This window comes from Vanessa cardui, chromosome 20 (genome assembly GCF_905220365.1).
Source record: "Vanessa cardui chromosome 20, ilVanCard2.1, whole genome shotgun sequence".
In the NCBI taxonomy this organism is placed as follows: domain Eukaryota; kingdom Metazoa; phylum Arthropoda; class Insecta; order Lepidoptera; family Nymphalidae; genus Vanessa; species Vanessa cardui.
The window spans coordinates 3,549,465-3,574,512 of NC_061142.1; the positions used below are offsets into that span (position 1 = coordinate 3,549,465).

The following is a 25,048-nucleotide window of genomic DNA, read 5'->3' on the forward strand; positions in this document are numbered from 1 at the left end:
TGTAAATTTTAAGCTTATCGACAAGTCTATCATCCAAGAGGCGTTAAAGATTACTGAGAAACAACTGTATGCGAATATCTTTGATTTCATGTGGATTTTATAAATATGTATAAACATTCCGGCATACTGAATCATTAAGCTTTCATTAGGGAAGTAGTCATTAAAAAGTACTGCAATGAGCAATTTCCGTTGATTTCCTCGTGTAGTGGATGCATTGGTGTTTTAGCACTCAAAAAAGACTAATAGACATGTTTAATAAATTATTAATAAGCTTATTCTTAATTTTAGATTTCGAATTTGTATTTGTTTATTATTGTTTGGCTTTTTATCTTAATTCCATTTAAAAATGTTTTTGCTTTGCATGCTATGATCTCCTATAATGAAAAGAGCATACAACTTGCAATCTTTATATTGTTTTATTTAAGGAATATATATTTTGTTGGACACTTAAATTACATAATTAAATGAATAAAACAAACGAGAAGAAAAAATCATGAAAGTATCATTGTGATTTCTCTTGAGCGAATAATCAATTACAGTTACATAAGAATATATAAACGATTGCTTTCAAAATTATATTTAAACTTGCTGAAGTTCGGTTTTACGGTCAGCGTGTTCGTCTGCTGCGCTAATTTTTAATTTAATTGCAAGCAAAATTTCAACGAACATGGCGTTTCTTTGTGACTGCCTGTTGTAAAATATGCGTAAAAACGAACGGTAATAAAATTGTTTTAATTAAATCTGTTTGCTTTATTTAATACTACGTAATTATATTACTATATTGAATATATTTTGCAAGTTGAAATGAAATTAAAAATCGAAAAAGAAATCATATTTTAATGAAGTAGACTCCAACGAGTACTTTTGAATGTAGATTCATCACAAATGTTAATCTTATCAACCAATTAAATTACATCTTTAGTTAATATTATAAATGTGGAAGCATCTCTGTCTGTCTGTTTGTCGCTCTTTGCCGACCAAACCACTGAACCGAATCTGGAATTTGCAATGAAGCAAACTTCAACTCCAAGAAATAACATCTGGTATTGTTTTGCCTATGACAACCAATACCTTAAAACGCGAGCTAATTCGCGGGCGATTACTAGTTGTGTATACCTATTATTATATGGCGTTACCGGCGAGTACAAAATTTGTTATATATTTCTTTCAGATTGGTTTTGGTATGTTCTTTGTTGGTGGTCTTTTAAATAAGTGATATGTATACGTCCCGTAATAATCAACGTATACTCACCCCACGCCTTTTTATCACAGAATCAAACCACGTGGGTTATAATGGATATTTTATTCAAATAAGTTTTGCGTATTTGTTATATCTATTTCCATGTAACTGTAAGCATAGGAAATAAACCCAGCGACAAAGAGCCGAGTGTGTTGTGTGCGGACTTTGTTTGTTTATTTGCCTTTAACACCGACAGCTGCTAGTTATTTTCGATGTCGTCTGCGGTGAATAGACACTCCAATTGAATTTACTAAAGGTGCTAGTTTTGTGGACACAAGATTTTTAAATTTATCGTTTCATATTTGAGATTTCTGTCAAGAAAATATTTAAAATAAGACATGAGAATATCAAGATTTAATATTAGAAGCTAATATAATTTTATCTACTTATGGTATTTCTTACTTTATGTTATATGTAGTGTTGCGTTTTAAAACGCATTTGCCGTTAAAGGCGTTTGTAATCATAATAAAAGTGAAATGTTTTGTTCATAGAAATGTAATGACGTCATAGGAAATGATGCCTTCGATGGATATACATATGTAGAAGAAACGATTAAGGCGAGGATATAAGACTAGGTATTAAATTCTCCATAATTGAACGGTTTGCTTTAGAAAATCTGCGTTTATTTGCGTTATTGAATCGCGCGTTTCGAGGTGAGTGTGAAAATCTTTACGATTATTGGGTGCATTTGCATAGGTGGCGTGATGTGTGACGACACGCAAAGACATGCAAGCGTTCGCCTTCCTATTTAGATAGAATTACTATTTATTGGTCACACCCAACTGGTCTAGCTAATGTACCCTGATATGTTGGCCTTCGTCGGAAGTTATAACGAATGTTGTTATCAATGTGTTTAATGATTGAAGGAAGTGTGTTACAATATTAACAGTCTCAGTTCTAAAGGGTAATAAGACATAATTTTTTTATGTAATCATAAATAAATTATACAAGGTTTGAAGATGTTTTTTTCAAATTATTGGTTCCAAATATATAGCTAGTCAATGCAGCTACAGCGTGCACCACTGTTGCATGAAACCGAGTTTTTACGACACAGAAAATAGGGTCTTTTCCTCCGGAAACCAGAGTCGCAAGTCGAAAGGGTTTTGGTTATGTAAATTAATTAACGTCGCTCGCCGCAGTCTGTCCCTATGTATGCTTAGATCTTTAAAATGACACGACAGTTTTTTCCAATAAACAGATTGATTCAACAAACTCTGTAAATTTTTAATATCAGCATTGCACTCGTCGTATCCAGGGCGTGTTGATGAGTTACATTATTATTGGCAATAATATTAAGCTAAAATACTAGCTAACTAATGAACAACGATACGTGTTAAAGAATAGCTAGACAGACAACACGACATAATTAAAAAACGTAATACGCGTGCTGTGATGTTGTACACGCAATGGGGTTGCCACCGGTGAACGATTGCATGCTGAATGGTTTTATTTGTAAGAAAAATGGAACATCGAATGATTAAGAACGACACCAATTTATTAAGCTGATTATTTTCACTACAAAATAATCGAATCAACGACAAAATTCAAAAGTACCGAACGGATTTTTATATGGTCTTCAATAAAGGTCGGAGTGATTCGCGAGGAAGATGATTTAATCATCAATGTTCTGTGTCAATTTGATGAAATGATACGATTATTGCTGCAGAAATTTAAAAAAATCATTGGGAGCTTTACTGACTTACTTTACTTACGCCGCGTAAATCACCATAGGTGTATTCATATAAACGTTATACGACTTATCGTTATTACAAGTGTATGACGTCACCAGACATTTGAAGGAGGTCTCTTACTTTTGAGTATTTATTTAGTTAATATTTGATGAGTGGGTGGTACCAGCAAGCTGTGTATGTGTAAAACATTTTAGGAACTGACTAATATTCTGCAAACTAATTTGTATTTTAGTTTCATTGATTCCCAAATTTTTGTCCACAAAGTTTCAAATTGTTTGGGTATAGCGGTTCTCAAATAATGGTCGGAATAACAATGGCGCATAGGATATGAGCTGCACATGAGCCGCTTTGGAATTATACTTATTATATTATATTGCACATAACTTCCTCTTTCTATTATTATATACATATAATGTAATTTCAAACATTTTTACACCTATACAAAGACTAAACCAATATATGTTAAAATTATATCAGAATCTGTTAAGAACGTTTAACGAAAATATTACCTATATTCATCATCATTATCATCATCATCATGAACAGCCTGTATTATTCCTTTACTGGAGGTAGGCCTCTGTCGAGGCGCGCCAATAAGCCCGATCTTTAGCCTGTCTCATCCATGATCTACCGGCCAGACCTGAGCCGGCCTCACCGTGCCACAGGGCGTCCTACACTACGCTTGCCGATTCGCAGTCCACTCTAGAATCTTTTTGCGTCTATTAATAATGCGTAATTATATCTGTCACTTAAGTTTTAAAATACTATACCGATTCGCATAATATTTGATTGTATTTCAAATCATGGCAAGGGATATAAACTTGTTTGTTTAATTCACTTGAGAGATAAAAGCGGGGTGAAGTTTTGTGTGTTACAGGTAAAGTAATATTAAACTTCTTGAGTGTAAAACCTCACGATCAGGTAGTATTTATAAGTAGCTATGCTTTGCAGTTACACCAGATTTAAATTTATTTAAACCATTGATGCTACGTGACAAGCATTAATTTCCAGTTCTTGTAACATTGAAATGAACAGTTAATTTGTTTGAAATCGTTATCTCAGGATCTACACGTACAATTGGCAAGGAAATTAAATAGCTCATTTATTGAGAAAGGTTACAGACATTTTAATACACACGCTTACCGATGAGCGAAATCGCAAAGAACTGCCAGTATAGAGAAAAAGAGTAGCCTTTGTAATCTATACTAATATTATAAATGCGAAAGTAAGTCTATCTGGTACGCCTTCACAGCAAATCAGCAGAACTGATTTGTATATAACTTTTGGTATAAAGGAATCTTCATACATAGTATGTATGATATACCTGATAACTGACAAAACTCCGATAATACGAGTGAAGTCGATATAATTCTTCAATCAAATACCAGTAACATACGTAATGTAGCTATTATATTAAAAATAATATTTGTTACTCGCGTCCTTGCTCGCGTTTTATTCATTGGTTCCATTCTCGGAGTTCACTTCACATCAAATTTCATAAAATTCGGTTCATTGTAAAAGAACTTTTTCGTCGTAAAAGAACGACATACAGACAGTTACTTTTACATTTATAACATTAGAACAGAATTAGATCTGTTGTTCTCAGAGCTATACCTTAATATTCTAAAACGATAAATCCGTGATTGTCATGGCTGGTTCTTGATGTATTTTAAGTAGAATGTAAGTGTACAGGTATAAAGGCATCGGGTTTTAAAGGCGTTGCTGGTTTGTAGTATAAACGGGAACGCTTCAAATGTTTCCAACCGGAAAAGCGGACGAAGTACACATCGCTTAAGTTTCGCGTCCTACCTTTTGTTGCGTATACTCGAAAAGCTTTATTCCTTTTTTAAAATTAGAAAAAAAATGTTTTCGAATAAGTTATAATTTTAAATGTTAGCCATGAAACGGTTTATTTCAATCAAGACATTCATAATTACTTCGATTAAATTTTGTATGGAATTCTTGCTTGAATTATTTTTGATTGTGTTGTCTGGAAGATATACCTGAATAAGGTCCATTATCAGTCAATAACAAATAATAATAATATGGTAATCCAATAGTATGTACACATCTGTAAGACTCTACTCCTCGTGGGTTAAGATTCTGTAGGTATTCCACCACGCTGTTTCAATGTAGGTCTGTGTTATGGCTACACATCTGATATATGCGTTTTTTTATTACAATTTAATTGAATCACCTCATTTGTGCTTGTTCGGTTTTGATCCCGTAATCTATGAATAAGAATCACATATTGTCACCAATATGTGACCAACAGTACTGATTAAAATAAAATTAATTATTATAAACCCTGAGTTGTAAACATTATAATTAAGTGGTAAGTTATTTAACCAAACTCTATAGTAATCATGGTAAAAATAAATGTAATCACTTGGTATCGAGTTACGCGATCTTGTTCTCGTTTTAAGTAACCACAAGTCACGAGGCATGGGGGCCGAGGTCGTCTAATTAAGATAGTATTAAAGCATTAAATCAGTATTGAAGTTGCGGTCAGAGCAATTCACGTGGAAGGGGTTGATTACTTGATCTTATACTATGTTGTCAATTACTAAACTTCTTACTTGTATAAACCATTACATAGTATAAAATAAAGTCGCTTACCGCTGTCGGTCTCTATGTTTGTTTAGATCTTTAAAATTACGTAATGGATTTTGATGCGGTTGTTTTTAATAGATAGATTGATTCAAGAGGAAGGCTTATAGGTATAAAACGCGCACAAAATAGTAGACAATGACTAAAATACTGTTTACATTGAGTAATTTAATTGTTTTGCAGTATATTTATCATCAGCATTGCAACGGTGCTAAGAAGGGCGGGTCGCTAGAAATCATCAAAAACAAATAAAATTTACAATATACTTTAATTGTATCTTCCGCGGTGACATGTCTTGACTTCTCATTGAATTCAGATGTATAATATTGTTATCACCTAAGGCGTTTAATACACGTATCACCAACGTATAATTATCTAATGATAGGGTTTGGGTTACTAAATGTTTAGGGAGCAACGATCGGATTTGTTGTCAACCACAAAATATACTACCTGAACCCGCACGGCAAGGTCATAGGGATTTTGTGACAAAAAATCTTGTTAATTTTTTTATATGTGTACGTCATAAATTGTAAAGACAATTTAAGCACAAGTAGGGTTTGCACGGATTTTAAACTTGAGTCAACGGGTTGAAAGTATACCTTTCTAGGGTTTTAGCAAATTTACATTTTACATATTTTTATATGATAGTAGGTATATTACTATATTTAACTCGGTGAGGTAAAAATAGTACATTGAAATTATTTGAATGAATATAATTTAAGATTGAATCCATTACTCTTGAAATTACTTTTACGACAAAATGAATGCACCAAAATAATCCAAGTCTATATGTTTAGTAGTTTAAACTGTACCTGACCATCAATCATATATATATTTACGATTACCGCATACCTGTTACTGTTATTAGAATTAATGCAATACATGCGCAACAAACTATTAATTGAAATTGCTACTCGATAAAGTCACTGCTGACTGTATTAAAAATATCTGCAAGACCACAGATAATATAATTACATAATTATTTATTACATAATAATATTATTATGTCGTATACACACGTGCACGTGCACGTGAAGACAACGTAAGTCAATTTTATATTAGAAATAGTTTTCCTTTTTTTAAGACCCTTTGTCAATGAATGCATTATAATATTCCTTGCCTCAAAACTGAACAATAGAAGACGTACATGCTAGTGGAAAAACCATAGCATACACGCAGCCTTTTCACTCTACGCTATGGTTTCTACTCTATAGTAAAACTGATTTAATATGACAGAGGTTTTTCAATGAAAACCTCGTTTAGTACCGTTGTTTTTAAAAGCGAATACTTAAGCAATACTTTTAGTGACCCAGTGAAGACAAAAACAAAAAATTGAAAAAAAGTTTTCAAAATGTATATTTCAACTGTCAAAAGAATTGTAACAAAAAATCTGTCAAAAAAAATATTACAAGAAGCATTCGTGTTTTTCTTTTCAACCTTTTTATCACCAATATATTTCTTTATTTTATTTCAACTATACAAAGTATAAGCTTTGAACTAAAATTGTGAGTTTTAATCAATAATTGTAAGCTAATTAACGCAAAACATTAACAATAAAAAGGCTGAGACAGTTCTCAGGAGATGCGCTCAAGGCGAACACAGCCCGCAGAGGCAGACTAACCGTCGTCGGCACGACACGGTATGCACAAGCGAACCCCGTGACGTGACGGATGCCCGCTGGTTTCTAGTCTGGCACTCGGCCAGGAGATACACATAAACCCATTGCTTGGGTGCCCTTGCTTGCAGTGGGTTTGCGTTAAAACGTAGCCCGAAAAAAGACTTGATGTTTTTACGGTTGTGAATTTAGTCAAATACAAGCTTTTTAATTTGTTTTGATGTTTACTGCGTCTTACCGTATAATTGAAGGATGCATAACTGAATGAAGTGTAGCGATGGCCCAGTGGTTAGAACGATGATTGTGTGTTCAAACCCAGGCAAGCACAACTGAATATTCATGTACTTAATTAGTCATCATAACTTCATAGAAATTCTGCTACATGTGTATTCCACCAGTCCACATTGGAACATTTATAGGCTGTTGTTGTTGTAACTGAATAACGTTTAAATTATCATTTGGTATTGCTCTTTTGTAGTATTGATATTTTTACAACGGCTTTTTACGTTATGTTGTTACGTCATCAATGGAAGGTACGGTTGTGTGTGTTTATGAAAATGTAGTAGTGTGGAATGATGCGGCTCTTTTGGATACTTTACTTGGTAAAGGATCGACTATTTTGGAAACAGCTGTGGAGGCGCGTGTTCATTCACCTTATGACCCATTTAGTTCAACTTCACCTGTTAAACAATGGCTCCAGGGATTTAACGCGTCTGTTATTTGTAGCGAGAATTTTAAACGATTTGTAAACCGAAGAGATTAACAATCGCTCGAAACAGTAATAAATGTTTACGAGTATATATGTATCTGTTTGATAAATTTTATACGGGGAAGTGGATGATGTCGTATTATGTTTCATTTTTATATACTTCGACACCGTTCGACAAGTAGGCGAATGGCTGTTTTGCGGTAGGATATCTACTGAGTAGTGATACCTACTCAGACGGACTCGCACACTGCCCTAGCACCAAATAACATGTTATGAATTTACAATATCGTTAATAAATAAATAAGTATATATGAGACAACATCACATACATTATTCTGCCCCCAATGTAAGTAGCTACAGTACTTGTGTTATGGAAAATCAGAAGTAACGACAGTACCACAAACACCCAGACCCAAGACAACACAGAAAACTAATGGTAATCTACATCGACTAGGCTATGAATCAAACCCGGGATCTCGGAGTGGCGTACACATGACCTGACACAAACCTGTGTACAGGGTACCATTGAAAATCAGCGTTGGGTTCTTGGAACCCAACTTGGAAGCTGAATGGTTTACCATTTTGTAAATTTAGTCAAAGTCAGCTTCCTAAGGTTTACCTTTAGGACACGTTAAGTATCATTGTGTTGTTTGTATTGTTGTTGTTTTTTTTTTTGTGTAAATTAAGTTAGTGAGTAGTTATAGTTGGTTAATATGATTTTTTTTGTTTTAAATTTCTTATATATATTCTTATTCTTTTATTATGTACTGTGTCCTAATAAACATTTTTTTCTTTCTTTCTTTTTTCTTACACACCACTCGAGCACGGATGTTGATATAATCTTTTAATAATTTAAAGATGTATGAAAATTATTGTTGTTATTGTTCATTTATTCAGTATACTAATTATGGAAATAAGGTACTAAATAAAGTACAAAAGGGTATAAAAGCGTGTGTTCTCGACACACATACAAATGAGACTCTTTTATACTAACGAACTTCACACACGCCTGTAACTAGGGCTCGCATCAGATATTCTAAGCTCGCCTTAAGTCCTGTTGCGAGATAAACTTAACAGTTGCTTGCTCTTCTGTTTTAAAAACTGTTGTTCCCTTTTATAGGCTTTGTATGATTACGCTGTGTTCAGAGATAATTAACATTGTCAAAATTTGATGTTTTCGTATATTAATAAAAAAATGAATTTGACAAATAACGCATGAAAAACGACAAACACACATTCCTCGATGTTCGAACCAGGGAACCCTAAAGACAATAAATCGGCGACGTTAAAAGTATAATTAGTTATTTTAAATACTTTTTGAGCATCCGCAATCAATCTTTTCATATCAGTTGAAATATGTAACTATTGCCATACACGGAGTGTTTACTGTATCTACATATATTAATAATCATCTTAATTAAATACAATTATATTTTATTTAATTACATTTATATTAAGCATTAAAATTACCATTTTTTTTAGAACGTAATTCTTTAAAAAGTTTTTTTTATTATTATAAAGTTCATAACTGAATTATACATCCTAAATGTTATTACTTTTAAAAAGTATTTTATTCAAGATAACTTTTCTACTATTTATTCTATCGATATCATCTCGCATATTACAAAAAAAAACATCATTGGCAAAGTAACAACGTTTAATATTTTAGAATGCAGGCACAAAAAACAATGACAGAATGTATTGAATCGAATCGTAATCAATGTAGAAAAACAAAAGGGTTGCCAATGAAAACAAACAGCTCAATATCCACCTGCCAGCGAGACAGACAAAAGCGCAGCCGACACTCGACATAGTTCGCACGACAGCCACAGGGTTCTCATCAAGCTAACGACCTCTCCGGTACAATACCATCGCTGTCTTTATAGATTAGGTAATGGACAGATAAAAAAAAAGAAAAATATACATTCTATTTTTAAATTTCATTTTTGTAAATTGAACGCAGCAATTGCTCAATAGTGGTTTTTTTAAATTTGGAATGCAAATACAAACTGTCTTTTTATAAAGGCAATAAAGATAAATAAAGATGTTAAGATGTTATACTATTGTGCTTCAATTAGAAGCGTAAATTGACGTCCTCAATCTTGTGTTTAGAATCATATTGGTGTACGGATAGGTCTATACTTTTTGTCACAGCGATTACGTCCATGGGTAACTTAAATTTAGGGTAGTTGTGGCTACGTTTGCCTTGAAAATAAATTAAAAAAAGAACAAAATGTATCTGTTACTATACTAGCTCACTCAAAGCTAAGACCGGAACACAATAATTACAAAGCGTTTTTTGTTTATAAACTAACTAACATTGTCGTAAAACCGATAAATATGTTTACAGGAGAACGGTGAGATATACAATGGAGTTAGTGATATTTAGAATACCAAGGTTTTTAAATTAAGTGATTATGGAACTTCAGATTCAATATATTCAAACAAAAGCACAGTACACACTCGACATAGTTCGCACGGTAAGCATGGGGTCCTCATCAAGCTAACGACCTCCCCCCAAACATCCCTGTAGCTATAACATCCCTGTACATCGGCAACACCAAGCCTCAAGAGTACGCGAGTCCTCTGTAAATTTCGAATAATATTTTCATATTTTTTCCGTACAGGAGTTTCCAGAGTGTATTTGAAGAGTTTTTAACCTACTTTCGAACATCAAGTATCCTGTTAATTAAAACTATGGTGTATCCTGTTTAAAGCATCTGACCAAGTGGATGCGTGTTTATTATCCTTATGATATATTACCAGTCATCAGGAGATCGCCAAAATATTAACCGCAATACACGAGAAATTTAGTCTTTTTGTGAATCAATCCAAGGATTTTTGACAATATCAACTTTACCTTTGCATGGATTTTACCCGTACGTATGATTCTTTTAAATGTAGACAGTATGTCTGTAGACATTACGCTAGGGCCTCTAATTCTTAGCCGAGTGATTTAATTTTTAAAAGTATATATTTTACAAATCGTCAATCTCTAAATACTGCACAACATTATTCTTTATTTTTTAATCAAGTCCTCCATCTGATTCCGCTTATTATATACTAAAATTGCTAATATATATTCATTTCCGGTTTTGAGGATGTATGTGGCAGAATTTAGCATCATCAACAGTATTAGAAAAAGACGCACGCTGTAGCTCTTGAAAAATCAGTCGACTAAGATCCGGTCCTTCTTTCCTGGGTCATTTCATTCAATTTTAAAACACCCAATAACAGTAAGATAATATTTAACAATTAGTTCCAACGTAACTAAAATAGAATATTGGATCGTAGTCAATTAAAATATGTTTATTGATTTACAAGTGTTTGGCGTAACTGATTGATTTGAAACAGTGTTAGTTTTTGCTGAACGAGATTAATAACAGCCCAATCGTGTTAATTTTCACCGATTAATTACATCTACCGTGTTCGTTTAGAATAATAAACCGTTACAACTATAAATATTGAACAATCAATACTGGCTGGAATTGATAGAGCTACACGCTCAATGTATAATCTCACGTGAATCTTAATCAGAGATTGCGGGTACATAGTCGAGAACAAAAATTTTTTTAAGCGACATAAATCTGATCGTCATTATCGAATATATATTTTTTTTAATTGGGCCTTTTTGAGTCTCAGGTATATTTTTTTAATGCCTAACTAAAAAGCCTATAAAAGAAATATAAACATATGTACATGCGTGATACAACTTGAAATTAAATAATGTAAATTTAAAACACTAAATACCTACATGACCTGACAACCTATTCCGAAATTCGCTCTATTTTCTGTAATAAATCTGTATTAATATTTAGAATATGAAAGTTAATCTGTCAGTCGCTCTTTCACAACCAAACCAATGAACGGAATTGATGGAAATTGGCATGAAGCAAATTTGAACTCCAAGGAAGAACATGGCTACTTTTTTTGCCTACTTTTTTTGCCTTGCACTTGACAACCAACAACCACCAACGTCCTAAAACGCACACAAAGTCGTAGGCGACAACTAGTTTCACATATATTGGTTTAATAATTATTTAATTTTTATCACAGAACAAAACGCCTCATCATTTTGGTATGTGTATACGTTGGTGACATTGCAAGTTCCCATGGGCCCGGTATAATGACCTTTGTTACAAATTCAAATATATAGTGCAGTTAAACTTGAGCTATAAACACGTCCACGTAAGGTGTACCAACTTGCCCATATAAATCTCATGGAACGTGACTTACAAGCCGATGTGGATCATCGATGGAACAGTATGCCTCGATTCATTATCATTTACGGTAGAGTTATGCTTGTCTAGTATTTTATAACTGGCTCCCTAATTAACTTAATTAAACGTTTTTTATTATTAATACGTAATTCATGTTTTAATTATTTTCAAGTTTATTCGGATTTCGATGTAGCCAATTATTACTTAATATAAATAAATAAAATGTCTAAAACAACAACAACAGCCTGTAAATTCCCACTGCTGGGCTAAAGGCCTCCTCTCCCTTTGAGGAGAAGGTTTGGAACATATTCCACCACGCTGTTCCAATACGGGTTGGTGGAATACACATGTGGCAGAATTTCTATGAAATTTGTCACATGCAGGTTTCCTCACGATGTTTTCCTTCACCGCTGAGCACGAGATGAATTATAAAGACAAATTAAGCACATGAATCAGCGGTGCTTGCCTGGGTTTGACCCCGTAATCATCGGTTAAGATGCACGCGTTCTAACCACTGGGCCATTTCGACTCGAATAAAATGTCTGTCTGTCCTAAAATTTAAAAATGTCCTGAAAATTAATCATTTTATTATTACAGAATTAGAAGTAGTACAAGAATTACTTATCGTTTGCATTGTCTTATTTTGATTTTTTTTGTTTTAGACGTTCAATTTATTTATTATTTATTCATTACACATTACATTGAAAACAAGCCCCAAATTATTATCACCCAAAAATCATCCCAAAGTGTGTCATGAAAAAATAAATTTCACACTTCGTTACGAGTTTACACCACCATGTTTTTCACAATGTTTACGACTGCACATCTTTACGACCGAGGGGTTCAGATTTGAGCCGTAGCAGGCAAAACGTCCACTTGACGTTTAGTGCAAACAAATGCTGAATCCGGGGGTCAACGCCCTCGCCACGTGTTAACATTTTAGTGGCCATAATTCGGTCATCTTGTAATTATCACTCAGATACCACACATGATGTGTATATTTTGCATGGAGCAAAATATGGAACGCAATAAAAAAAACACAGTAAAACCATAACTGATTTTAGTAATATCCTTAAAATAAAATGGTTATTGGGATTTTATATACTATTGCAATTAATAAATACATTAAATAATAATTACCTACACTCAATTTGATTACTTAGTAAAGTTGTTAATAACCCATTGCTAAGGCCTATTCTCCATTTAAGGACGAGGAATTAGAGAGAACCCCGGTGGCCCAGTGGTTAGATTACGTACTTCTAAACCGTACTTTATGTGTTCAAATCCGGGAAATTACCCCAAGACTTTATTAGTCAGATGTAAAGTATTAATTAACAGCTTACATAACATTTAAATGTCATAAATGAAATGGGATAATGATAAGTAACGAGTTAATTCCTAACAATTAGCACTTGGTTTCTTTAATTAGAATTATGTGAACGATGATACAAATTTAACGTGGAACGACAAACATACTAAACTTTTAAAAAACACGTATAAAATTGTAATAGAAAAGTTTGTCTACAGCTGATCGCGTTGGTATTTATTATAGAACGCTGTTCAATACAGTCGAGATGGCCCAGAAGCTTGAGCACGTGAATCTTAACCGAATCATGAGATTCTTCCACATGTGTATCCAACAAGTTGCTTTTATGAATTTAATAAGTATCAAAATATTCTCAGAAGGCGTTGCCATTACTCTTGGGATTTTCACAACATTATTTAAGAAAGAAAAAGATATATCATTTCCCAAAAGCACAATATTGGCGCTTTAGCCTTTATTCCTCTACACTCGCGCAATACGTATCTATGATCATTATGATTTAAACAAAAAGCACAAAGGAATTCATTTGGAATATTCCATTTAATGTTAGTCGTCCCACACACATGTATATGTAAGCATTTCAAATGATTACATTATGAAGTGCGACGATTTTTTGTAGTAGGCGCGAGAAAATACTTCACATCCAGGCATCCATCAAATGTCAAAGCTATAGCGTTGAAATTACTGCCAAACCAGCAGTTTCTTGGAAGAATTGTCAATTTTCTGAAAGGAAAAATGACAATGAAGTCGTTTCAATATTGACGAAGCGTTTTTCTCCGATTTAAAACTTCCATAAAGACTAAGTCCTACCTATTTATATTTATTTCTTCGTGTTTTCATTTGAATAACAAAATTCAATTTATATTATGTATTCTTAATGCAATAGAAGAAATTGCAAACGTAAAATAAATCATTAAAATCTTATTATCTTATTGGTATGCTGGTGGCTGATCAGCCTTATAATCATTAAAGTTGACGCGGCGACGTCACGATGAGAATAACGGAACAATATATTTTTTGTGTCTCTAACTCATGGGACGGTAGTACTCGTGTGACGGATACTTATATTCCACCATAAATGATAATCTCTTGCTAACATTTTAAAATTCGAATATGAAAATGTTATTTTTTTTAATATTTTAAACCTGCCAGCACTATTGTAGTAAAATGATATAACATAAAAACTTTTTAAATATAAGCTTTTATATAAACATGCGAGTTTTTGCATATTTATACTTATAATATAAATGCTGAAGAGGGTGGCGTGGAACCGTTTAAAGAGGTTGAAGTTATAAGGTTGTAGGTGCTATACTTTTTGGATCTCTTTATACCAAAGCCTAATTGTTCCGTGTGAAGTCAGAACCGTTCGCCACGCAGCATAATTAATACGACATTTACTTCAGCGTTTATCGTAATAAATTTCACCCTGTATGATATATTGTTTAAAAGTTGTAAGTTGCATGAATTCAAGTAATTAATTTCGAAGTATACAGCTCGGCCATCCTTGTTCGAGCTGATAGCGCGACCCGCGTGATAACGGCCAATGGATGTTCCTCGTCCGGTTAGTATTAACTTGTAGTTTATACATTTGGCAATTCGAGTGGAAATACTACTGAATTCATAAGCTACTGTAGACAAAAGTTATTGTATTCCTTACTTGTTGTGACCCGCGGCTTTGCTTTCGTAGAATATAAATATATTTACAAATTAACTTATAAAATGACGTTGATGATTGGTATACAACGACCTATTTGTTTCCAAAAAAGTAGCGTATGTCCTTTTTCGGACTCTAGACTATTTGTATAGCAAATTTCATTGAAATTGGTCCAGTGGTTTTGGTGTGAAAGCGAGACAGACAGTCACTGTTACTTTCGCATTTATAATATTAGTATGGATGAAACAATTTGGAAAAAAATGTGCTTATTTATAAATGAAGATATTTTTTTAAATTGTTTATCTGAAATAAATTTTTATAAATAAAAAAAAACCGCCTTCAAAAATGAACTAAAAAGAAAAAAATAATCAGTTACATCCATAACCAATTTACGATTTTTTAATCACCTCTCAAAGTCGGTGCCAACATTGCTAATATAGGTACCTACATAATACACAATACATACATACAAAAACTAAATCTATTTATTGTATAGATGACACCATTAGACAAACCTTACTATCGATACAAATTAAATGATTTCAATATAGGAATTTATTTACTTTGTTGGCACCGACTTCAAAAGGTGATTAAAAAATCGTAAATTGGTTATGGATGTAACTGATTATTTTTTTCTTTTTAGTTCATTTTTGAAGGCGGTTTTTTTTTATTTATAAAAATTTATTTACTGCTTTTCAGTGTTGTTTTGCTATTTATAATTACAATTGGTAGTGTTTGTCATTCACTTTATTATACTCAGTACATTTCGGCTTTCGACTCTAAACATAACTGAACGCCGTTTCAATACAATGTGGACTGCAACTCAAATTAAGCGTTACCTAAGTTACAATAGCCTAATGTTAACTGCTTATCGCCAATTAGACAATACCATTTTTTCCCGATGCAATGCTGTTAATCATTGAGGAGTTCTCCTGGTAGTCCACCATCAGCTAGACTTCATCATAGGCATGTTTACTAACATCAATTGACGACTATCTTAAAGAATTAGAACTAAACCCGTAAAATAGTTACTAACTAATAGGTTCTGATTACCAGTTGTGGTCTTCATCATCAGTTCCACATCATCAAATGTTACTTTTCGTGAGCATATGACCAAGGCACTTCGAATAAAACCGAAATCACTATAGGTTTGCCTATAAAATTTGAGGAGTTCCCTCGATTTCTCCAGGATCCCATCATCAGATCCTGATCTCCTGAAAATGGGACCACCTATAAAACATGCCCTTTCAAACAAAAAAAGAATTGTCAAAATCGGCCCAGCCATCTTCGAGTAATTCGGTAACATACATAAAAAATAAAAAAAAAAGGCCCCGACGAATTGAGAACCTCCTCCTTTTTTTGAAGTCGGTTAAAAACTACCTAATACACATAAGACCAAAGAGTATTTAAGTCACGTATCGGAGGTTATGGCGTATAACATATATATGTACACGCAGTTTAACCTTTAGAGACAAATTTTTTTTTTTTTTATATATATAAATAAAGGTCCAATACATTAGTAGCAACTAACGAGCCACACTAACACTTTCTGCCTCACAGACAAATGTACCTTCGTCGCAAAATAGCAAGACTATAATGATACGAGTTTCCAATGTCATATGATTGATGTCATTCCGCCATTAGGGCTTATCGATGTGCGTGAAGAGTTATGTTCTCCGATTCATGATGGCCATTAGACACACATTATTGATATAGACAATTTATTCATTGGAAATGCTGTTATGGAAATGATTTGCGATAATGAATGAGATAAATGCCTCGTTAAAAATGCCACCTGCGTGTTGGAGACAGTACAGTTACTTTTTCTTTATAGGGTATCAAATTCATGATAGGACCTCTAGATGGACTGGGTAATATGTACTTTATATATTTGTGTTACGTCACAGGCTGTGAAATGCCCCACTGCGGAGTAAGAGTTCATTGCTCTGAAGAGTACGTTTTTTTTTAAAACCTTATTTTAAGTTTAAATTTAGAAGAATGGTACGATTTATAATTAGATTCAGACAGAAATGAGCTGATTGACTAAGGAGTTTATACTGATTTTATGTAGTAAAATCTTCCTTACTAAGATTGTTATCGTCGTTAACTTCCTTTCAACGTGACGTAAAAGAATACGAAGGCTTCTTTTTTAACTAACAACTATTCTATCTGTGGTCAAAAATCAAAATATTCTTTGGTAAGAAATATAAATTTTCAAACTCTGGTATTTAATAAAATTATTTTTATTTCTAAAAAGTAATAATTAGGGAGGTAACAGCTGAAAGTTAGGCAAATAAAAAAAATACTTCTTTAAGATTTTTTTAAATCTACTTAATTGATTCAATTACCTAATGAACGAGTTTTAAAAGTAAGACGGTTGAAACCAGTTTCTCTACAATTCAGATAACATTGAAAACATCCGTATAAAACAAAAATTTCGGAGACCATTAGGAAACATCTGCAAAGACACTGACACCTAAATTGGACAGGATTTTTTTAAAATGTTTAGGCGTAATGTCAATTTCTTATGCTCAGCAGATGTTGTATTAAAAACATTTGAAAAGGGATATTTGTTTTGCTGCGAATTTCAGAAGTTAGGGAAAAATATGTTTGATCTAGACTAATATTATAAATGCGAAAAATATTTGTACTTATTTTGATAAAATTGAGTATAAAGCGACGTCGAACCCCAAGGACAAAGGCTATTTTATACCTAAAACTTGACGAACAACTCCTAAAACGCTAACGATTCCGCGAGTGACAACTTTTATAGGATCATTTTGGGATATTAGACAAGGCTGAAGTAGTTTATTTAAATTATGCATTTAGTTAGATAAAACGATACAGAAACGTAATCTGTTGTTATGCTATGCTATGTTTAAGATTATTGATGTCCTGATCGATTTGGGTCGCATCCTCCTTTTTCGCAGAGAGCAGTGAGATTTTACAGTGCTCATGTGTGTGCGTAAACACAGGTGTTTTCTTTATATCTATCTGTCAATGTACAACAATACGACATGACCGGGACAGTTCAGGGACTGGATCACCGCTTTACGTGCTGAGACATGGGATTTTCTGAACACTGCCAATTTATACACTAGGCAACGTAAGAGCTCAAGATTATCGTGATTTGAATACTATTATTAAATAAGAAATGTAGAGAGATGTAAATTATTGTGTACAATAAACTAAATACACGTTTTTATTAGTTACATAAGTTAGATGAACAAAATATTTTTGAAACTCAATTTTTGCACCAAAAACTGCAATTTGCATGCGCAAAAAATATATTCATGCGGTAATCGGAGCAAGATTCGTATATTTTTACCACAGCAGGTAGTCATCATCAAAAGGTCGCTTCGCTGCAAATTGCAAATCGATGTCTGCGTGCATTCGTGCAAAAAATACAAAATCTGTCACATCTGCCGATCGATATGTAGTCGTGGCGTGCCTTCTACGTTACCAACCAAAAAGGACGAGAGTCCGGTACGATGTAATTAATCGATTAATTGTGGAGATAAAAATGTATTAATCACTCATTATTTATTAAGCTTTAATCGAAAACACTTATCTGTATTCGAGGCTAAGTTCCAATCAAGATGCATTATACTGCTTAGTATGTTTTAATATATAATAATTAGAAGCACTGGCTGTTGTTTATTTAAATTTAGTAAAAGTTGTTTTTTTAACTAAATCAGGTAGACTAGTTGTTTATCTGTGAAGAGTGAGATATCAGACAAGGTGCATTACAGTAAAAAAAAAACTTCGGAAAAAAGAGGCGCGTGCACACCTGCAGGTTAAAACGGTCGAAACATCTGTCCCATTTATTAGTCTTCGATAAAAAAAACGGGTTATATTTCTGAGACTTTTGCATGTTGTGATAATAGCATTTTACTTTAGGTACTATTTTTAACACACTTCTTATAACTGTACATAAAATTTTAAAACATTAGAGTCGATTTCTATAGAGATACATTTAAAACTAGGTAAAAATAACAACAATGTTATATAAGAAACGAAATAAATTTATATAGGACATCAGCAATATGGACCTGCTCCTTAACTATAGTATCCAGTTTATATCATTAGAAGCCTAATTGGACACCAGATAGTTCCTTGAATATACTACGAAAGTGATATTTGATGTAATTACTAGGAATGCTAGATTTTAATTTTATGTAATTGAATATGAAAGATACATGACGCCGTCTCATAGGATAGTGTAGAGATCCTATCGGAAGATAACAGGTTCGAAACCAGAATTAAATTTGTGTTTAAAATTTATCAGTTATATTAAGCATCGTGAGGACATCTCTATATGATTTGCAAGTAAATCCGCTACATGTATCCAGCAATCTATAGAAGCTGCTTGGTGGATTAAGCTTGGTTTACTTCTATTCCCATTCCTAAGCAAGCCAGCTGAAAAGTGAAGCTCACGAGTGGTTCGTTTCACTCATTGTCTGATGGTACGGCAACAGACACGATCATATGGAATTTTGGCGCAAGACCAAAGGCTTTACGCTGCAATACATTACATTCCTATACAGTACTGGTTGCTTACAAACTGCCGACCGCTACCGATATTTTTGTCAGAAAAATCAAACAATTTTTTGTTTTCTACTATGCCTTTTGGATCGGAACATATAATCTAGTAATCCGGAGCCATATAAGCAATTCATTAGATCACGCAGGAAGTCAGAAATGATCAAATATCAATAAATAGAAGTTATGTTAAATTAATATTATCTTGTAAAATCAGTTTTCTTTTAGGAATACGGTTTTATACTTGAAGCGAATACCAGGTCGAGATCGTGCTCAAACCTCATCCTTTTTATGGTCATGGAAATGCGTCCCACCGTACACCACCGCTATTTACGGCGGATGTTCATTAGCCCTTAGTTGTGGCGCAAACAGCAGGCATTGTACACCAGAGTAATGACTCCAGCCGCTATTACGAACGATGTATCTTACCTACCTCATTTAGCATATCTCGTTTTTAAATATAATTTTCATATTAACTTGTATATCTTTAAAACATTTCAGTACAATACAAAAATCTTTTTAAAAAATCACTGTGATAAAAAATATTATATATGTAACCTAGGATTCATCCATGATGATTAATGCAGTTTCGTCGTGGTATGCATGATATAATAATGTTATGAAGAGTTGTTAAAACTTGGCTTGAAGCCGAAAGCTTATTGGTCGTCAATTGCGTCACCAGCAACCATCAACCAATGGCCATTTAGATAAAAGTCAAATTAGTTAATTTGTCACGATAAGCCTTTCCAGAGAAATCGAAGATTTCCACGGAAATCTTCTATAGAAAGTAATCCAGTGAAAGTAAAATAATAAAGTGTTAATCTATCTGTTATGACATTTCGGTTCCAATCTATTTGTTATTTTCATTTAGTTAATTAAAAAGAATAATCCATCGTGAAAATATATTCATGCTTGAGTCTCATTTATTTGTATTAAGGATAAACTACAGTTGATAGTATACCATATTATTATCTACTGTATAATAACTCTTCCTTGCAAAAGGAAGTATATCTTATAGGATAATGAGACTTATTTTAGCTATTACGAGAAGACGTAATATGTCACTAGCAGATGTACACATTTTAGAAATATAGGCTGTTGAAATTTCTACGTAGCAATATTCAATTAAATTATACTCCTAGTTTTCTATCTAATTAGATTCTATTCGAACCGAAGAATATGTGAGCTCATACAAAAGTTTATGTTTTCTTAGACTGTTAAGTGCATAATGGAGCATCCGACCTTTCCGTCTTGAAGATTTTCGTTTTATAGAACTCGATCTTTACTATAGTTGCTACAAATAGAAAAAAAAAATATTGCCGCTCAAATCTTCTACTTCATGCTCGAGCCTACTCAGTCTGCTGATAAATCCGCCACTAGATAGAAGTCAACGATGTTGTGGAAATAAGATAGGAAGTAGACACTATAATTACTGTTTATTCATAAAACTAGTCACTACACAAATTAGTTTTCGAAATAAAAAAAAAACACTGTATTTATAAAATAAGCAGCAAGTCATGATAACAATGTATCATTATTCTTAATCAAGCATTTACTTTGTTATTTTATAGCCAATATTTGCACCTGTTTGTACATTGTAAATTGGTAGGACTTTGTGTAGGTCCAGTCATCAGATATTCTAACGCAACGTACCAGTGTAATAGGAGACACATCTTAGCTACCTGTATATATTTGGGATGTGGTGAACGTTTACCATCAGATATATTCACCTGTTACAAATTTAAAAAAAAATCTAGTCAAGGTATCAAAAAGTTAATGGATATGTATTAAAAAAAAAACATACAACACTATCATTGGTATTCAAAATTAATGTCCTTCTGACCTATTTCGGTCACAAAAGATATCAGAATAAATTAATCAACTTGGCAGGAAATACAATTATAGTAGACAAGTATGTGCGTAAGTACAGGTGCACTTGTTTTTTCCGGATGGCAATCCGACTCGAATTTCGAGGCACGGAAGCGTAAACACTGTCTCACACCTTCGAATGTTTCCGTTGATAGTCCAGACTTTTTATAAGGTGAACACAGGATTTGGGAACTCCAATCTTAAAAGCTATCCTCTAAACTAACGATGCAGTGAACGAAAGTTTGATAATATATTTTAATCTGTCATTATATCGAAACCGTCAAATTTATTCCCACATTTATTTGAGTAAGTATATACAAAAAAAAACAAATGACTTTATAGGTACTCAGCTCCCATTACAAATTACTCTGTGAAATGTTTTATGAAAATGTGACATTTTATTAGTCAAAGGACATGTTCTTATTAACAAGGTCAGGGTTAGGTCCATTCATACGCGGATACCAAGATTCGCGTCACCGCAGAATCAGCACTCACACGATATATTGCTCAAGTTTTTTTTCTCGGAATTCGTCGTACGAATCTTCGAAGAACTTTACGCATGTAACAAATATGAGTTTGCGTTGTAATATTTCTAGTTAACAGTCGGTTTTGCTATCGCTACTTTATTTGAATAGGTTCTTTTTTATTTCCTAGAAGTTTTTTTTATATACAATGTTTCTTAATTATGTTACGTACAATTCAGCGTAATTGCCATATAATTTTTTTGTTAATAATTGCTAAACCTTGACAAATCTTCCGACCATTGAAAAATATATTTTTTATTAATTGTATCTTATTCATAATCAAGCAACGGTACCAAACGTTTAGTACTGAGCTCGATAAGAGTACGGTTTTAAAATTAGTACCGGTTTTTTGACGTCATTCAAAAATTATGTCGTGTACGGTCTTTGAAATGTTTTGAATATAAATCAAATTTAATTACATTCTGCTTGTAAGAACTGTCTGTTTTTTTATGTGTTTTGTATTTTGGAGTTTGTATATTATTAATGACAATAATGTTTAAAATACAGAGAATACATTTAAAGACGAGTATCATTTCAAAACTGTAAACGTTATGGTATATACATGTAAAAATAAGCATAATATTTTAGGATTTTACTCATCTGTTTAAGTAAATAAAAAAGGTAAAGGGCTAGTAAATATTAAAAATGTATTAGGTCACATTCTTAAGTATAAAAAAAGTCTTGTAATAATACAATAAAATACATACATAATGATGAATCGTTGATTAAATTTCACGGTTGATTCAAAAGCATATAAACTATAAATTATGTAAGGCTGATGCACACGAGCGGGTTTTGGAATTTAACAATGAAACCTTATACGGCTTTAAAAAAGAACGAAATCATGGGTATTAATCTTGAGATTACTTCATAAGATAACCGAGGGATTCCTCAAATCAAGTGTCAGGCGTGAGTCATGACAACTTGTCGTTCCAACCTTGTTCTTGCATTCCGTGACTCACGCGCATTTCATTTTTGTTCTCGCTTTTTGTTAAATAATCATTCATTCAAGTGAAAGGGACAATAGTATTTGTATAAATGTGAGTCATTTTGTTTTTATTTACGGTCATTTCATACCTTAATGACCGATTTGTAGAATAGAAAAGATTTAAGTAGCTATTCTGGTTATTACGTTCATAAAATTTTTATAAATGATAACATTGTTGTTTAGTTTGTGAGTCTAACTACATATCTATTTGGAAAGGTTCACACAAGAAAAACAGTACTTTAGATTTTGAAGCTTGTTTAATAAAAAATATTTGGAATAAAAAACATAGCACGTTTTCAACTACCTAGCTTAAAAGTTTCAATATTCTAGTCTATATAAAAACCATCTGCACTTGGTAGTTAACAATAGCTTGCAATATGCATTGATGCAGTATCGTGTGACGTCAACCGTGATTGCATCGATTAAAACAAAAATTCCCTCCCTATTCATCGTATACCCATATGATATGTAATTATAGCCCTTATTTAAAACTACATCTACATAGAGTATAAAAATTCATCGGAAAAATCAAGCTATTTGGCAGTTTATACATTCGAATTTTGAAAATACGATGGTGTTACGTTCGAATCAAATTACAAGTTTCTCATTTATTGTTACATCTATCGAAACGAAAAAAGTCCTACGTCTTACAAATTTGAATCTAGATCGTTATCATTTCATAATTGGAATTAACGTTGAAAATCAACTTACTCATGTTTTTTGATCGTATCTGTATCTGCGTATCGTACGTTTTCTATAAGAGCCCCAACCCTAAGGCGCATTCGAACACGCGAATTCGTTTTACGGTTTACCATTTTTTACTAGGTACCAAGATGCGATCAAAATTGCAAGGCGTACACAATGCAGCTCTCGAAAGTCGTAACGCAAACTTGCATCAAAGTAGAATCGATACACATACGGTACATCGGGTCATTGTGATACGATCTGACTATGTACCTAGCTATTATGTGTGTTTTGCTACTTTAATTGCTACTTTTGTGGGATTGACAAGTTAATTTACATACTTGCATTCTTCAAGAAAAGTGTAGACTTTGTAGTCCGATTCATTACAGCTGTATTGAATAAAGAAGCTTTGAAATATTTTTAGTGAACATAAAAAATAAATAAGGTTTTATAATTAATTGTGTTATCTCCTCCACAGCAGAAGTAACTATTGTGTACATTCAAAACTTTAATGTATCCAATGTAAAGATTTTATTGTTTACGTTAAACAAGGATTTTATATCATATAAAAATACTCGTGTGCAATATTGGATATAACGTTAGGATAAACTTGTTTTAAATAATAAAGATGTTAAATAAATAGAGAATAAGTAATCGGATATCCTTTTTAATACAGAAACACCCCCATTAGAGTTACACCCGTTAACTGGCAAAGCCCCGAAAATATGGCTTCACACTAATAAAAATTGCCCGGTCTGCGAGACTGCGCCCGCTGCTCAACCCTCGCAAGTAGCAATAATGTTTTCACCAGTGACGACCCGGGAAGGGCGGCTAGTACAGGGGCGAAGGAACACTGGCATGTTATTTATTCGCTTATGCTCCTAATTAATTTATCAAAGATATATTTAAAACTCGTATTCAAATATTTAATAAACACATCTCATTCATACTTACCCTCATTAACGAAGAAATCAACAATGATAATTTTATTATTGTATTGATCACATGTGAATACAAATAAAATAAAAATTCTAACTTAACAAAACACTTTTGTAAACCTTATTTATCAAAACTGAAGAATTTTTAAACACTAATATTATTCACAAAATATTAAACAACACAAATCATTAATTAGTTCATAACAACTCTATTATTATTATTTTTAAATGTCACAAACGCAATCCACTCACCACCAACTGTGCCGAAGGACTGATTGATTGACCGAACGAAACAAAATTCGTTGGTTGCGTATTGAGTGAGTATTGAATGATGAGTGACTGAAATTTTTGACAAATGATTAACACTGCCATCTGTGTGATTGTTAAGTAATCAATGAAATTTAAGGTCTCAATTAAATACAAAAAATGTATACGAAGAT

The 25,048-nt window shown here is 32.9% G+C and overlaps 1 protein-coding gene across 1 annotated transcript in view; it reads right to left on the reverse strand.

Moving 5' to 3' along the window:
* LOC124538217 (myosin-I heavy chain) overlaps positions 1-24,869 on the reverse strand; it is a 96,605-nt gene extending 71,736 nt beyond the window's left edge. Inside the window, exon 1 of the mRNA XM_047115197.1 lies at positions 24,625-24,869. The gene's annotated coding sequence lies outside the window, so the exon portion shown is untranslated. The remainder of the gene's footprint in view (positions 1-24,624) is intronic.
* Positions 24,870-25,048: the final 179 nt, after the last annotated feature.